At 35.4% G+C, this 13,388-nt stretch overlaps 1 long non-coding RNA gene across 2 annotated transcripts; it reads left to right on the top strand.

Moving 5' to 3' along the window:
• The first annotated feature begins 7,483 nt into the window (after positions 1-7,483).
• Positions 7,484-11,622, top strand: LOC110008105 (uncharacterized). 2 transcript variants are annotated; one of them, XR_016059158.1, is made up of 2 exons: positions 7,484-7,857; positions 11,097-11,622. It is a non-coding gene; the product is annotated as an uncharacterized LOC110008105 (long non-coding RNA). The 2 variants fall into 2 exon arrangements; XR_016059159.1 differs by having other exon boundaries at positions 7,484-7,941.
• Positions 11,623-13,388: the final 1,766 nt, after the last annotated feature.

Below are 13,388 nucleotides of genomic sequence, written 5' to 3'. Positions count from 1 at the left end.
CAGTATCTTCCAAGGTTGATCTTGACTAGCACTCAAAATGAATCCGCAGTTATTCTGAAAAAATGTTTACCATAGTTTGATGAGTTTGGCTACTCAGTAAGTGATCATCATAATCCTAAAAATAATCATGATTGAAAGATATCAATATTTTCCAAAATAAGATCTATTAACAGAAATGCATCAACAGTTTCACTTTCAATAAATGCATAATTAAGTATAATCCGAATAATTGAAATGCATATAACACTTTAACGGTAGTACATAATTCAAAGGATTTCACAAAATACCCTACTGGCGGCCCAAGTAGGTCACCTATATACCCCATCAGCATCCTGATGGGTCCACTTAATCCCTATCGGCGTCCCAGATAGGTCCACTTAATCCCTATCGGCGTCCCAGATAGGTCCATTTAATCCTTGCAAGTCTACTTATACCTCACCGGCGTACCGGATGAGTCCACTTAATCCCTACCGGCGTCCCAGATAGGTCCACTTATACCTCACCGGCGAACCGGATGAGTCCACTTACATACTTAAATTATTTCTAAATCTCTTTAAGCATTCGAAAGCAGCAATATCATGTACTCAACATATCACTGAAATCATTAATATGAATTTCACTTAAACCATTAATAACAGTCACTCTCTATAACATTTCAAAAATAACCAATCAAATATTTTGGACTCAAATTTAGAAAGGTAGCAGTTTGTAAAGGCATTCTAGCATAATTGCCAATTTAATATGTATAGAAAAACTCTTATAGAAATTCAAGAATACGAAATTATCACAATTTATGGGATATCAATCCACAAATAAACAGTTCGCAATAATACTATAATCAATTGCAAAAATGTCAATTTTTAAATAATAAGGCAGTTATCTGCACATGAATTTTACAATGTCTAAATATTCAAAACAGTAGAAAGAAATATCACAATTTTACTAAAAGCAGAAATATCACATTTCTTTCTAACAATAGACAAGAAAAATAAATAAATTTATTTTTCATAATTTACAGCATTCAAAATTTCTAACATAGATAAAATATCACAATTTTTATTAAAAATATTATTTTTCAAGATAATGAGGTCACGTGCGCATTAAATATATCGCGCCTAAAATTCATGATAATAAGCAGAAATAATTATTTCATTCATTTTTAAAAAGAATGGATTATTTTTCGAGACAATGAGGTCACTTACAAACAAAACTTATAAAATAAAGATCCTGAACAGAAATATCACTATTTATTAAAAACAGACTATTTTTCAAGAAGATGATGTCACTTACCTAAAATATTTGAGAGGGAGCTTCCGATAAAAATTCGGCTAGGGAGAGGAGCTCACTGTGTTTCGACCAGAAAGGTAAAGATTTCAAAAGTTTTTTAAGGTGGGAGTCCTCGCCTCTCATATTTAAACTCTTACGACACCTTATTATAATATTTTATTAAGTGACACCTCATAAACGAGGTGTAACCGTTACAATACCCCTTATATGCTTAAAGCCCACGTCCACTTGACGTAGCAAGGCAGGAGCAAACAAAAGAAACTTAACCAAAAGATTTTGAAAATAGTGATGGTCCCTAAGGACCATCATGCTCATGTAGACCATCACTTATTAAAAGTTTATTGTCCTTTTTTTTTTTTTTTTTTTTTTAAAAAAAAAAAATTTAGGATTGTTACATTTATGTTGTAGAAGAAGCATAAAAAGCTTGCCCTAATAAAATTATATGCACCTCGGTGCCTTCATAATGATATTAAAACTAGATAAATTTGGGGAATTCACAATAGATGGTCTCCTTCATTAAAAGCCCCATGTGCACAACCTTTCTCTCTCCAGAGGTGAGTCAAAAGTAAGGACTTGGCCCTACCCTTCCATGGCATGGTGCAAAGAGAGAGAAGTAAGAGCATACAAGAGAGAGAGGGAAAGAAAGGTAGTAGTGGCCATACTTACTCTTGATTTACACACACATTTTATTTGCTGATATTTGAATGATGGCTTTCCTTGATCAACCACGAAAAAAATATGCAGCAGAGTCTTAGCTGCCTCTTTTAGCTTTCTTGCAAGCCCTCCTTGTTAAGAATTATTTATTTCAAGGGAAAATTATAGATATCTTCAATTTCAACTTTTTATGCCTCCTTCCTCTCAATACTTTTTTTGTTATACTCTAAAGCCAACACTATTTTTTTTTTGTATTTATGCCCCCTTCAAATAGTCAACGTATTTTGAGATCAAAATGGTTTTTTTTACTTTCTTTTTCCTCTTTTCAACATACTTTTTTATATTTCCTCTCTGCTTACCAAAAAAAAACTCTCACCCATCCTCTCTCTTTCTTTCTCCACCCATTTCTCTCTCTACCATCCCTCACCATTTCTCTCTTTTTCTCTCTACCCTCCCTCAATTTCTCTCTACCCTCCCTCAATCTTTCTCTCTTCCATTCACATGCCCATTATGTGGTCCAACACATCTTGATCACATTATGGGCATGTGATTGGTAGAGAAAGAAAATTGAGGGAGAGTAGAGAGAGAAAGAGAGTTAAAAAAGAAAAGGAAGGTAGAGAGAGGAGATAGGTGCAGAGAGGTAGAGAGAGAAAGTAAGAGAAGGTCATATGTCTAAAAGGATAAAGAGAAAAAAAAAAAAGAGAAGAAAGGGGAAAATGATATTATGGTCTCAAAATGTTGATTGGGGGGTCAATAGAAAGAAAAATAATGTCGGGGTTTAAGGTATAATACAAAAAGTATTGAAGTGTGCAAAAAGTATCTGAAAGGGGTAAATATCTTCTTGAGAAAGTGCACTTGCGTGGTCGTAAATGAGAAGGTCCTTGGCCTATGTCATTCATTCATGCCCCCATTTCATCCAATCAATTTTCCAACACTGAATTGGTTCGAAGTCGAATTTGGAAACCCCCTAGTAACCTCTGTTCATTAGAAAACGATGATATTACAATGCTACATTGGCAGCAAGCCGTTCAACAATAATGTTTTTCATGTTGTACATGTTTTTTAATATGTGGACTTATGGTTTTAATGGGGATATGGCTTTTAACATAGCATAATTTATAGAGCCGACCCCAAATAGTTGAGAAAAGCCTTTAATGATGATGATAATAATGTTACAAGATTGATAGTAATGTGAATGGTACTGTTTTGTTTATGCATATGAGATGCACAACATTGAGGAGGTGATGACCTTGGGTATACAAAATGCAAATTGAAATACAACATTAAGGAATGTCCAGAAGGAATCACCACTCACAGATATCAACAATAAAAATAAAGTCTAAACCATAGAAGTATGCCCATCCATAAAAATTTGACCCAGTCAGATGATCATATGACTTTTCCCTACCATGAGGACTTCAATAAAGGGAGCCATGTTGCACCACCTTCCACCCTCAAATAAAGAGAGAGTGACAGAAAGACAGAGAATGTCAACAATGGAGAAGCTTTACATACATTCTATTTCAAGAAATTTTATTGAAAAATACATTCAAATACAAATTACTAAATAAAACAAGAAACAAATTAAATTAATTACATTACATAAGTTCTATCATACTAATTAAATAATAAGAATTAAAATAATAATAATTACTTATAATAGGTCCGGCATTTCTAATGCCGAACAACTTAAGAATTTAAGTGTCTGACTTTGGAAACACCCAACAGCAAGATTGCTCGGTATTGCAAATATTGGACAAGCCCTAAGTAAGAGATATTTTTAATAAGTTAGAGCTATAGAGATACTTTTAATAAGTTAGAGCTGTCTAGGGGTTGGTAGTAACAAACATGCCCTTATTACTAGAGATGGCCAAAAACTTGCGAAATTTCCTACATGTCTGGTATTAAAAATACTTGATTTATGGGTAATTCTAAGGGGGAAAAAAAGGCTAAGGGTGGGGCGTGGTCATAAACGTATGGAAACTTTGTCCTTATGTAATTTTTCCTAAAATCAACGGGGATAAATAATACAAAATAAAAGCTTAAAATTGTTTTTTATTTTTTAGGCTCAAGCTTTATTATCTTTTTCATATTGATGATCGTAAGGGTCAAGATTACTGATTTGTAGAATTTTGATGGAGATCTATAACTGTAATGGATGTTTTGAAAGAGACCAGGAAATTTGTATCCTTAACATATTTCTTTCTTTTGACTTGAATGGTCATCTAATCATGCTAAGACTAAGGAAAAGCATAACTTCAGGGCTTGCTGAGCCTCAATATTCAAATGACTACAACTAATCCACTAATATAACTGTCACATGCATTTCATTGATTTATTACTGAAATATCACACTCTCTCTACAAGTTTAATTGTTATCATGATTTTGATGGTGCCAAAGATTGTTTGGCTTGAGTAATTGGTGGAAGACAAGAATGCGTAGAGAGAGGTTGGCTAGTTATATATAGTAAGGGGTTGGGTGGAAAATCATCCATAAGAAGGAAGGCTTGCGAAAAGGAAAAGCCTCTGCTGTATCTTGTTTCCCATCTTTGTCAACCCCTTAAAATATAGGGCAAGCTTTCTATATACTTCCCTTCCAGCATAAAACTTGTATATTTCTTTTTATTCAACCGTCCATTATTTGTCCGCCTCTTAAAATATAGAGCAAGCTTTTTATGTTTCCCTTCCGGCATAAAACTTATATATTTCCCTTTATCCAACCATCTATTTTGAATGGAGGGCTAAGATGGCCCCAATCACAATGCCACGTCTCTATACTATTTTATTTTTAATTTTTTTATATAAACTATTTTGATACCAAATTTTGTATTTCCAATCCTCTATTAAACTCGCATTAGAAAAAAAAATATAAAAACAATATTTTCAGTAAAATAAAATTATCAAAATACTTTTGAAAGTTTCAAAGGGTATTTTGGTCATTATATTTTATCAAAATTTTATTTTTAATATTTTTTATAGGTGTGCCCCAATACGAAGATAGCACGTACTAAATTTCATATCCATCAAATTTGTATAAAAAAAATTTACAATAAAATACTTTGAGACGTCCGATCTAAGATCAAACGGTGAGTGCCTCTCTTGATCAAAATTGGACAGTTGGATGGTAAGGGAAGCATAACGGTAGGGGAAGTATAGAAACCTTTCCCATTCACACAAGTTAAAGAGGTTTCATGGTCCCTTGAGTATAATGGTCCTTTCGAAAAATATCTTATCTGGGAGTACTTTAATGATCTAAATATTTAATAACCTAACTCCCTCAATGACAATGACTCAATAAAATAAAATAAAAGAATACTTAGAGTCGTTATATATGTGGAGTATACAGTATGTGGTATGTCCTCATGAGTACACATTATACAATTCGGCAATGATTTCATGCAATCGTTGTATAGTAATATGATGCAATAACCTTAAAAAACCATCTTATGGCCATTTGTTTTATCCAAATTTTGAAATATACAATCTTTTCATTCTAATGGACAATCACAAAAAAAGAAAAAAGTGAAAACACAACCTAGAAAGTATTTTTTTAGCCCAATTAATATAGACTGTTCATTTTGGTGAGATGCTTAGATCTAGGCCTTAGAAGGATTTTTTCATTTCCAATTGTTTTTGGATGGCTTTATTATCATTAGATGAACAATTTTAAAAAAGAAAAAAAAATGATGTTGAGTTTATAAAGGTTAAGATCTTGAAATTCACAAAATGAATGGTCTAGACTCGTTTTTGGAAGAGACTCATTTTGACCTTATCTAGGGTTCAAAATGAATTTTTTTTTTTTTTTTGGAGATTGAATATTGAGATGAAGAGAGTGTGTGTGTAAAATTTGAGGTCATACAAATACCACAAACATGGTTTTCTAAAAGTGTCTTTGCATTATACTATGATACAATCGTTGTATTGGATCATTGCTCGCTCTTATACAATTTCCTTCATATCTCTTCTCACAAAAAGGCTTAACAATAAATGTGTCGCAAGTCAAACACGTCATCCCACTCCTAGCTAGGGGTGGCAATGGAACCGGTCAGACCCACGATTCGACGGTAAAGCCGACCTTAAGTTCGGGTATGGTTCCAATATTGGACCCGAATACTGTTTGGGTCCAGGTTCAGGTCCAACTAGACCCAACCCCTACCTGTAAACCGTTGGAGAAAAAACACTTTACTTAAGCCCTATTTTGTTTGGGTGTATCAAGGATCGTATACAATATGAACTCATAGTCACATTTAGCTATTAAATGACAAATCATACGTCTTGAAGTCTAATGGCTGGTGATTTTGATCTTGCTGCCAATAATATGGGCATATGATGGTTAAAACAAATGACAGAAAAAAGAAGAAGAAGCTCATAGTCATAGGTTGGTGGACCCGACAGATACGGGTGTGGGTCCAATTTTTGGACCTTGGCCCGTGCCTAACCCATTGCCACCCTTACTCCCAACTCATCTTATTTTTGTCTTTTTCCAAAACAACCCATATATTTAAACATAAAATACAATATTATCATTTAAATATTTCTTTAATTTTTGTAATTCATTAGAAGTATTCACCTTATGAAAAATAAATGGAAAACATTTTATATAAGGTGACAACCTTATAATGTATAAGTAAGGTGTACATCAAAACGTATCGGAAAATTTTGTTTCGTCATTAGAAAACCTTCAAATTGATCATCTTCATTTGGGTAGAAACATGAACAAAAGCCTTGTCATTTGGATAACTCTATTTATGGTTCTTCTAGAAAAGGTGATCCGAAATAAAAGTATGGTTATAACTGGAAACCAAATGATAAAAACATTATAAGGTGTAAGTTTTTGCGAAAAAGATACCAAGGACTATTCACCGATTCAAGAAACACCTAGAAGGTATTAAAAGGAATGTTGCTACTTGTAAAAAAGTTCCATAAGCTATTATTGATGAGATTAGACGTATTTGAATTTAGCAAAACCAGAAAAAGAGCCTTGTTGTATAGAAATATCATTTTCATATTCTTCTAAAAAAGTGGTAATCCAAGTTGAAAGTACGCTCGTAACTTAGAATCCTAATCACAAAAATTTCATACGGTGTAATTATTGCTCAGTACCTGTACCAAGTAAAAAAGATCTCTTATTTTAGTCCTCTGGTGAGAAAGATCTCTTTTTTTCTTCACAAATTAGTCTTTTCTAGTGTGAGAAATCTCTCTCTCACACACACAATTTTGTTTTTACCGTAGTTTTCTATTCTATGGGTTATGGGCCACCAGTCTTTTTTCAGTATTGGTTTTTTGTTTGCGGTTGGAGTGAGTATTGACCAGTGTCACTAAATGTTACGAAGTGACAATTTCATTATGTTTGTTTATTACTTTTAATTCTTTTTTTACTTTTATGAGTTAATTCGACATAAAAATGATCGACTCTGCGACCGCCTTCCATTTTTATTACGCTACATTTTAAAGTATGATTTGATGTTTGAAACATCGGGATGACTTTCGGTACCGAAACAACGTAACAAAAGGCCGTCTGTTATTTCATGAAAGGGCTTTTTATCTTTTTGTCGCATAAAAGCCCCACCTTCGCCTCAAAGGGCTTTTTATTCTTTTGTCGCATAAAAGCCCCACCTTCGCCTCCCTCGTTTTCCCTCACTCTCTTATTCTCTCAATCTCTGGACTCTCACTCTTCTCTCTCAAAGCTCGATCTCTCTCGCTCTCTCTCTCTCGAATTGTCAATCTCCCTCCATATGCTCACTCTCTCCCTCTGCAACCACCGTCTCTATCTCTCTCTCTCTCTCAAAGGGGTCGATCTCTCTCCCTACTCTAATTCTCTCTCTGCAGGCGCTATCTCTCTCTCTCTCAAAGTGCTCTCTACCTCCTCTCCCTGTATTCTTACATCCCATTCTACTTGACATGCCAAAAATTATGGTACTCTTCTTGTCCTGAATGTTCACCTCTAACCTCCCTTTCCATCTTGCCGCACTTTCTATCATCCCCCACACCCTTCTCTACGTGAGCTTTCATCAAAACCTAGATTTTTTTTTCCCCTTCTATTTGTGAAGAAATGTTTTTGTGTTGTGCCTTGAGCATGCGATTTCCGCTCCTAGCTGGAGCTTCAGGCGATTTTATCTATTATTTGTTATATTTATTTTCCTTCTGTTAAGTTCTATTTTTAATTTATAATTTCTTTTGGTTTATTGGCTGTAGAAGAGCATTTATTTGTACAATACATTAGTAAATTTGCAATTTCTCTAGATTTATTGGTTGTAGAAAACGGTCCATTTGTAGGATGCATTACTTATAAAATCTACTATTATCATCAGAAGAAGGATTTTGTGGTATATTTAGTTGTAGTTTCGTTAAGATTTATTCAATTTCCGAGTTCTTTAGACTTATTGGTTGTAAAAGTAGTTATATTTGTATTTTGCGCCAGTTATGATATTGGAGTTCTATATTAGTTATGATGTTTTGGGGTTTGCGTTTGTGCATTAGTTTATTTGTATAATGTATATGTACGCATTAGTCATGATATTTGTGTAGTGCATTGATTAATCCTTAGATTTATGGGTTGTTGATCCTAGTTCCATTCAAAACCGTAAATTCATAAAAATAAGTTTTTAGAATGTGAGACCCCTAAAACTCAATATGTCGATAGAGTGAAGACAGTATTTTGAAGAAAAATTTCATGTTTGTTGGGTAAGGTTTTGACAAGTTACTTCTTGGTCTTGGTTGGAAATCTTATTATTATTATTTTTCTTTTTGTTTGAATGAGTTAGATCAGTTTTTCATATGTGTAAAATGGTGTTTGGAGCAGTTATATGGTTATGTTGTTCCCTTTGATTTAGATTTGTGCCCATTCTATTGAGACATGCTTATATGTGATTGTCTTACCCTTTTTTTAGATATCGGAGTTCTTAAATTATGCATTAGTGGTTGATATGCTACACTAATACACAATAGGAGTATTATCTGTGTTATTTACTATTGCAATCTGATCAATCTGAATATACTTCCTTAGGATGGAAGTTAAATCAATCTCTTAGGTTTTTTGCCTTGAGATTCTAATGCATATAGTGAGATTGCTGCCATTTGTTGTTGAATTGCAGAACCCAAATTATGCATGCCTAGTCATTATCGAAATGTCTCACTTGTTTGTGCTCACTTAGTCTGCATCTCTGCCTTATTTTGATTGCTCTTCTTTCAATGTACATGATCACCAGTTTGTATCTAACTCAAGGTCATATTGTCCCTTAAATATAGTGAAGGTAATTCGGTTGATGTTGACCCAAAAAAAAAAGAGAAAGAAACATACTACAGGAAAGAAAGAAAGAAAGTAGAAAAGAGCTGTTTATAAATTATCCTTATGTTGTGTATGACATTAAATGAATACCCTCCAGAGGGGAATTACAAAAAGTGGAGTTTATGTATAACCTTTCTGGGGATTGGAGGGGCCTATTATTTCTTGTAGTGGGATGCTTGTATGTTGTAAAATTCATCCAAATGTTAGATTTGGCAATTATCCCCTGGGAACATATGTTATAATGGTGTTTCTCCATACGTGACAAAAAGTAATTTTAACTAAGTTATCTGCTTGATAAAATCTAATGCTTAAGTTGTGAGGTGTCGAGTCTAGAACTTTGGAGAAGTCTTGGGGTTGGGTTATCTATGACATGCAAATTGCTACTATGGAACAATGTTACTTTTGTAACTCTTTCTCAAGGTATCAAAAAACGATAGGCGGCCCCTAGGCGGCTAGCCTGGCACCCAGCGCCTAGGTGGGCACCCAGATCCTCGAGTGCTTTGTAGTGGAAAATCATTTATTTTTAGCCCTGTAGTGGAAAATCGCATTTTTAAAAATATTTGTTATCCTAATGTACATATATGCATATATTTGTGTCAAATTTTGTAATTTATTCCATTTCGCAACATACGTTTTACTTTGTGGGTTCAAAACTAAACCCCATAACTTTTTTATACAAACTTGAGGGTCAAAATGACTCATTCTACCCTTTTGGGCGAATTTAAAAAGCAATTTCCACCTGGCTTCACTGGGCGCCCGCCTAGGCCGCCTCTGGGCGCCCGCTTAGGTAAAAACGCCCATTTCGGGAGCCTTTTAATGAGGCGTGCAGTTTTTTGTTAAAAAATACCTAGGCGTCGGGCGGACCGTTTTTTAAAACAATGCTCTTTCTGTGGTTGTACACAAAAATTGTATTATTTTTGCCACTATGTGCATTGTCTATTTGTACTAGCAGAATGTTGGTTCCATACTTTGGGATGTTGTAATTTTCAACCAATACTTAATCCCTTTTTTGCCTACCTAAAAACATATGGGTTTTGAAGGTGCAAATCTGCTTACCAGTCACACACGTGCTTTGATTATGCAAAATTTTACGAGTAGAAAGTGATGCACTTGGTGAAGTATGAGAATTAGATTATATTGTTCTTCCGCATTTGCTGCTTGTCAAAATATTGAACAAAAATTTTGTGGCAATCAGTACTACAGTTGGTGAAGTATGAGAATTAGATTATATTGTTCTTGCGCATGTACTGCCTATCAAAATATTCAGAGATTTTTTTGAGGTACTCAGCTGTTAGGCTCTTTTTGTGTTTCATGAAAAACGCCTAACATGTCAATTTAATGAATAATTTATTATTACACACTAGTTCATATATGTGTGCCTTGCCTAATTAACTTACACCAGTGGGTTTATTTGCTCATATTTGTCATTACATAGTAATTACTGACTAAGATGTCCAATTTGTGCATTTATACCTTTTGTCAAAAGTTCGTACTTTATGCCATTCTCTGTATCATTCATTCACCCAAGTTAGCCAGTCTTCCAAATTTGTGTGGATATATGGATAAAAATCGTGCATAGTTTTGAGTGCAATATAGTATTCTTCCTGTAATAATGCTTTCTAAAAAAAAAAGTCTGTTACAGTATGATACATATACTATGGCTGACCCAGCAATAGACCAAGGACTTAAGCCTGAGCTCTTGTACATACAAAGCAATCACGTCAATACCGATGTTCGGAAAGGAGTGATAAATAACTCTATTGGAGCTCGACAATGTCTATCTTCCTGATACCGTTGCCAATATCTACCTTTATAGCAAGTGACATTCTATGTCGTTTCGTGAAAATATTAATTGCCTCTGTTGCAGATTGGCAGAGTACAACGCAGTTGCAACACCTGGATTCAGCGTTGGCTGATGATTTGGGACCCAACGCCCTAAAACACGTATGGCTGCCCATTGGGAGCTGACCTTGCAGGCAGTCGAGGAGAAAGCAAAGCTATCGGGGTCTGGCTCTAACAAGCAAGTGCATGCAGCCAAGGAGGTCGCTAGGGAAGAGGTCTCCGTGCTCAAGGCTGCGAGGCAAACAAAGAGACCCCCAGGCTTGAGCCTGTAGGGGAAGTTGGAGAGGAGCCACGATTCAATCCCCGACCACGAAGGGGTCCAAGCACTGTCCTACACCGGACCCGGCTAGGGTCGTAGCCGCCTTGATGAATGATCTAGTTATGGAATTCTGATTGCCCGAGCAACGACAAAACAGTACATGCTGACACATCCAACAAAATGAGGGTCTGGTATTTTTTTCTTTGGTATTTATTTGTATTTGAGGGTAGAAAATATGTTATGTGATCGTTTTGTTCCCCAATTTAGAAGTACTTGCTTATGGATCTTGATCCAATGTCATATGCTCATGCTAGGGCGTTCCTTATAAGCGGCGCTTATCTATACCACCACCTTAGTGCAACTAAAAATAAGCAAGGGATGGCTAGGACATTCCCTAAAAACACCATGCCACAACGACTCCGCGTTGCAATGATCAGTACGCAACAATTCCTGTGCCATTTTGGATGAGCGCTAGTAAAGAATCTAGTCTAAGCGAATAGGATTCATCTAGCCACATTGGAATGTCGGAGGTCTAACTGGTAAGAGTATCGACTTGTGGATACGATGAGATGAAGGAAAGTTAACATAGCTTGCTTCTTACAGGAAACTCGATGAAAAGGGGCAAACGTTAAGAAAATTGATGGATATAAACTTTAGTATACAAGAAAGGATAATAATAAAAATGATGTAGGAATAATAGTAGACAAATATTTAAATGTTAAAGTAGTATATGCTAAGAGAGTATGTAATAGGCTCCTTTTAATCGAACTTGAGTTAGGGGAGGTGGTGATAATTAATTTAATTAATGTTTATATTAGAGGATAGAATTTAAAAGATTATTCTGGGAGGACAGATGGACCAGTCCAAGGAACACTAAATGGAGAGAAGATTTTTTGAGGAGAGTACTTAAAATGGTCACTCGGGATAAGATGGTAGAGAACATAAAAGGATATATTGGGATGTGGATTTGGGCAAAGAAATGAGATGGGTAATGCTATTTTTAACTTTGCTATGGCTTACGACCTAACAATAGTAAACACCTACCTTAAAAAGTGAGATGAACATGTAATAATTTACAGAAGTAGATCATATATAAGCGAGATAGTCTTGTTTCTAGTTAAGAAGACGCAAAGCCCATCATGTAGAGATGTTAAGGTTATCCTAAGAGAGTTTTGTTTGAATGTATTTTTCAGCACCTTGGTCCCTGATAGGAAACAGGTCAATAAAGCTTACAAAACAGTAGAAATTTCGAACAGTCTTAGAATGGTTCCAAAATTGGTCAAGATCTTCATCAGCACTTCAAAAGACACCTGCCAAGTTTCATCGCGATCAGACATGTTTAAGGCAATGAACACAATGAAACAATTTCAACGAAATCGGTCTTTAGCACCCTGAAATGGACCCCGTAACTAGAGCTATACTTTTGGTGCCTCAAACAGCTGTGAGAACACCTCCATTCGATCCGAAATGGTCGAAAACCCCTATGAGTCAAGTTTCGGCTTAATCGGGTACTCCAGGACAAAGTTATGGGTAAAATACCAAAAAGGGGTAGACCATACGGGAGCGTTTGGCAACCCTGTACTAAAATACCATTAAAGGTGGTTGTTTCTACAGTCACGGGCAGTCACTTTCAGGACCTATATATCACTCGTTCCAAGTCGGATCGCTCTCAAATTTGGTGAGCGTGTTCGTCTCATCAAGACGAACAATTCAATATGTGGTACGCCCCGTGACAACGCCCGAGCAAAGAGAAAAACTAAATGAAAGTCGCTGATCCGTGAAGGAAGTTGCAAAAAATTCAGCAGCAGCTCGCCTCGTTCGAGCGGCCAGATCACGACGCTCGCATACCCGATCAGCATGAGACCAATTGCATTATGTGCGTGAGGTCCGAGGCTATTTTTAGTGACTTATGGCCTCGCTGAAAGTATAACTCTTATTAGAACATAATGATGGATCAGGATTTGTATAGCCGATTCTAATTAGTTGGAAAAGGTTTTGTTGATGATGACAATTTCATAAAGATACCTCCTCAAGAGAATTGTATAGAAGTTCCCAAAT

Source organism: Amborella trichopoda, chromosome 7 (assembly GCF_054954075.1).
Source record: "Amborella trichopoda isolate Santa Cruz 75 chromosome 7, AtrichopodaSantaCruz75HAP2 v2.0, whole genome shotgun sequence".
Lineage (NCBI taxonomy): Eukaryota > Viridiplantae > Streptophyta > Magnoliopsida > Amborellales > Amborellaceae > Amborella > Amborella trichopoda.
The sequence above is the reverse complement of the archived record's forward strand: the minus strand, read 5'-3'. Positions and strand labels throughout refer to the sequence as shown.